Raw genomic sequence first — 4,906 nt, 5'->3', positions numbered from 1 at the left:
CAATCCTTTTTTTTTAATGAGTTGAAATTCTTTAAACGTTGCATAAATCTGATTGTTAATTAATCTAGACTTCTACCATCCCATCCTGACAAAACTAAGTCTAAAAACAGAATCCCAGAATGTCTCTTCAATTTAATATCAAAAGAATGACCAAAAAGAGGCAATTTAAATCATCATCCAGTTTTCACCTTTCACAGCTAGTGACACCCTTCATGTTCACTTTTACAAAATATAAGCAGAAGACAGAGTGACCGTATTTTTCTTTTCCTGACATATTCTGTCAAGTAAAGACTATATTTCCCTACTGCAGTATTTTAACTATAGTCACCTTTAACCTTTTTTGGGGGTCATGAAACTTTTGAGACTCCGATGAAAGCTATGGGACATTCTCGGCAGAAAAATACACACACACGCAAAACTTTGTTCCCTATTTCAGGGGGCTCCTAGAACCTCAGAAGCCTGTATCAGGACCCCAGATACAGAGCCTGTTTTAGAGTCAGAAAGACATGTGCAGATCTTACATGATGTCAGTGACTTTATGTCTGTTGGGTCCCATCTGTCAACGGGAAACAAAATCAAATCTATCAGAGTGGAAACATCTCGTGTCCATATTTACTTTGTAACTCTCCACCCCCATTCTCAGTTCTGTTCACATCATCTTGAGAACATATTTTCTTCCTTTGGCTCCAACTGGTGGCTTTTAGTTCCTAGATAGTGGCTCGTTTATATGTGCTGCATCCTTTTCTTGCTGGGATACAAGAGGTTTATTGATCTCACAATAAATTCTTTTGCTTGATTTTCATGCAAACCATCAGTGTCAGGATTTTTGGCTTTTTTTTTTTTTTGATACAGAGAAGACTTGCATGTCATTTGCATCTCATTAGTAATAGTCAAGTAAGAATCTCCTTTCTAATAGAGTCGCATTGTAAGTTAATAAAAGCAATTATGTGTTGACTGTTCTAACACTTTCATTTGGTTTCGTTTCCGTCTTTATTTCTCCATTGACATTTTCTTAGGATTCGTAGATTTTTGGATCAATGTCTGTAAGCCTGTAATTATACAAATATGTTTTACAGAATTGCAGGGACCTTGCCAATCCAGGTTTAAAAAATATTTCCAGTAAGCATGACTTACTCCTATGCCTCGTTACCGAGCAGTCTCTCTAAATCTTTACTTGATGCCTCTCAATATTGTGTATTCCAGGTCAACGGTAGCACAGAAGCCCTCGTTGAGTGTCCCTAGCACACATCAAAAAGACATTTCAAATAATGTCAAAATTTTTTACTTTTTTGCTTGACTGAGATATTTTTGTTGTGTAGTACTTGAATTCAATACTTCTCTTCAATTTATAATTAATACAAAGTAAAACCTGTAACTATAATAGAAAGTAAGGCTATAATTTTATTTGGGGTCTTTAAAGCATTTTATTAAGTTGCCATCAGTAGCATGTAATTGTTATAGTCGTAGAAAGGCAATGAAGCTCTAAGAGAACTGAGGCAAACAGCCCAGACTCTAGATTTTGTGATGCTGTTTGATTTAAATGCTTTTGAAGGTGCTACCTTGCATACAGACAATTCACATACGTGATAATAATCCAGTTGTGTGTGGTTATTCTACCATGATGACCATATGATGGTACAGATACTAGGTACAAGTATCAAAGTGGTGACGTGCACAAGCTCAGCAATCAGACTGCCTGGGTCTGCATCTTACTACTTGTGAGAGGCTGAATACATTTAACATCTCTGTGAAATGGAGTGGACGGTAGTCCCTACCTAATGGGGCTATTACTGAATCATACTGAATTTCCATCACTTAACAATGTATATTTTTAATAATTGAAAGAGTGTTCTTTCTAAAATAAATGCCCTTTGTTTGGGGGCTGCTTTTTAATCAATTTCATTACACAGTCCTTAGATTAATCGTTTTTTTTTAACTTTTTAATTTATTTTTGGCTGCATTGGGTTTTCGTTGCTGTGCACGGGCTTTCTCTAGTTGCGGCGAGGAAGGGCTACTCTTCGTTTCGGTGCGCGCGCTTCTCATTTCAATGGCTTCTCTTGTTGCAGAGCACGGGCTCCAGGTTTGCCGGCTTTTGTAGTTGTGGTGCACGGGCTCTAGAGCGCAGGCTCAGTAGTTGTGGTGCACGGGCTTAACTGTTCCACGGCCTGTGGGATCTTTCTGGACCAGGAATCGAACCCACCTCCCCTGCATTGGCAGGCGGATTCTTAACCACTGTGCCACCAGGAAAGTCCCTGTACAATATATCCTTGTAGCTTATTTTATTCATAGTAGTTTGTATCTCTTGTATCTTGCCCCTTCACCTTATCTTTCTGTCTTATTTCACTTAGCATCTAAGACCCTCCAACAATATCCATGTTGTTGCAAATGGCAAAATTTCATTCTTTTTGTGGCTGAGTAGTATTCCATTGTGTGTGTGTGTGTGTGTGTGTGTATTAGGGTGGCAAAAAAAAACTGTTCGGGTGGAAAAACCTGAACGAACTTTTTGCCCAACCCAATACATATATATAAATAACATCTTCTTTATCCATTCATCTGTTGATGGACAGTTAGGTTGCCTCCATATCTTGGCAATTGTAAATAGTGCTGCTGTGAACGTTGGGGTGCACATATCTTTTTGAATTAGTATTTTTGTTTTTGTTTTGTTTGGATAAATACTCAGGAGTGGAATTGCTGGGTCATATGGTAGTTCTATTTTTAGTTTTTTGAGGAATCTCCATACTGTTTTCTGTAGGGGCTGCACCAATTCACATGTCCACCAACAGTGTACAAGGGTTCTCTTTTGTCCACATTCTTGCCAACACTTGTTATTTGTAGACTTTTTGATGATAGCAATTCTGACAGATGAGAGTTGATACCTCATTGTGGTTTTGATTTGCATTTCCCTGGTGAATAGCGATGTTGAGCATCTTTTCATGTGCCTATTGGCCATCTGTATACCTTCTTTGGAAAAATGTCTATTCAGGTCATCTATCTTTTTTTTTTTTTTTTTTTTTGCAGTACACGGGCCTCTCACTGTTGTGGCCTCTCCCGTTGCGGAGCACAGGCTCCGGATGCACAGGCTCAGCGGCCATGGCTCACGGGCCCAGCCGCTCTGCGGCATGTGGGATCTTCCCAGACCGGGGCACGAACCCGTTTCCCCTGCATCAGCAGGCGGACTCTCAACCACTGTGCCACCAGGGAAGCCCTGTCTATCTTTTAATCTGGTTGTTTTTTTGATGTTGAGTTGTATGAGCTGTTTATATATTTTGGATATTAACCCCTTATCAATCATATCATTTGCAAATACTTTTTCCCATTCAGTACGTTGTCTTTTTGTTTTGTTGTTGGTTTTCTTTGCTGTGCAAAAGTTTTTAAGTTTAATTGGGTTCCATTCATTTATTTTTGCTTCTGTTTCCTTTGCTTGAGGAGACCAAAAAAAAAAACCACAAAAATACATTGCTACAATTTATGTCAGAGTATTCCACCTATGTTTTCTTCTAAGAGTTTTACAGCTTCTGGTTTTCCATTTAGATTAATACCAACACTTTTCTTTTTTCCCAACAGATAGAATGAAGAAGCTTTGCTTTGGTAACAAAACTACTAGAATTCAGACTAAGAATCAAACTTTTAAATGAAACCCAGTGGGAACTCCTGATGTTTAGTGTCCTAATTAGACATTAGCAACTGAAGTTAAAATTTCTTTTAACCCTTTAAATTTCAGTTTCCTCCCTGGAATGCCACTGAGAAGCAAATGATAAGCTAAGATGGTTGGGAATTGTTCGTGTGGTGAGCCCAATCCAACAGGCATTGACAAAGAAATACAGAAAGCTTATGAGCTTAAAAGTGAGAAAGGCTAGGGAATTCCCCGGCGGTCCAGTGGGGTGCAGCCAAAAAAAAAAAAAAAAAAATGGTGAGAAAGGCTAGAAAGTAAAAGCTGACTTTCTATATGAGTCACAGGTGTTCAACCTATATTTCTCATATTTGGTCAACACCCTCTATCAAAGTCCTTATACATTCTGAACTTTCAGAAAAAGCCAAAAAATCACATACTTCAAGAGGCGTGAAAGTATATTTCAAGTCAGTCCCTCTAATTACAAAATGTTAGCCGAAAAAGAAAATTTCCGTAACTAAACTCTTAAATTGAGTTCAAAAATCTTTTCTACTTAAAAAAGGCACCACAAAACATTTATAGAACTGTACAGAGAAAAATGTCCAACATAATCTGAATTTCTTGATTCTACCGTTTGACCAAACCCAGTATATATTTAACAATCAATTTGCTTTCCAAAAACCAAAATTTAAAGGAAAAAAGACATTTTATCTTCCTAAATATAAGTGGTATAAAATAAAACCAGTCAGAAGCATAACTGCCTTTAACTAAAACCAAATAAAGAAGAACCTAGATGATACAAATTTACTTAAATTAAAACATTACAGTATATATGTATGTGCATACATGCGGGAAAAATATCATATAATCTGTAAGATGAAGTGAAATATGTATACCCTATTTATATAATAAAGGCTGAGAAACTTAAACTCCTAGATCACATAATACCTCATCAAAACTTCTTTTAATCCATAGACTAATCCCTTGAAGGTAGCTATTAGATGAAACAACAAAAGCTTTTTTCTAAGGTTTTAGCCCTTTCTATTGACTTTCTTTTCTTTATGATCCCGTCTCAAAAGACAGATGGTGGGCTTCCCTGGTGGCGCAGTGGTAGAGAGTCCGCCTGCCAATGCAGGGGACACGGGTTCGTGCCCCGGTCTGGGAGGATCCCACATGCCACGGAGCGGCTGGGCCCGTGAGCCATGGCCGCTGAGCCTGCGCGTCCGGAGCCTGTGCTCCACAACGGGAGAGGCCACAGCGGTGAGAGGCCCGCGTACCAAAAAAAAAAAAAAGACA

Source organism: Aethalodelphis obliquidens, unplaced genomic scaffold (assembly GCF_003676395.1).
Source record: "Aethalodelphis obliquidens isolate GAN/ISIS:26980383/991018 unplaced genomic scaffold, ASM367639v1 scaffold3, whole genome shotgun sequence".
Lineage (NCBI taxonomy): Eukaryota > Metazoa > Chordata > Mammalia > Artiodactyla > Delphinidae > Aethalodelphis > Aethalodelphis obliquidens.
This window is presented reverse-complemented; position numbering follows the sequence as displayed.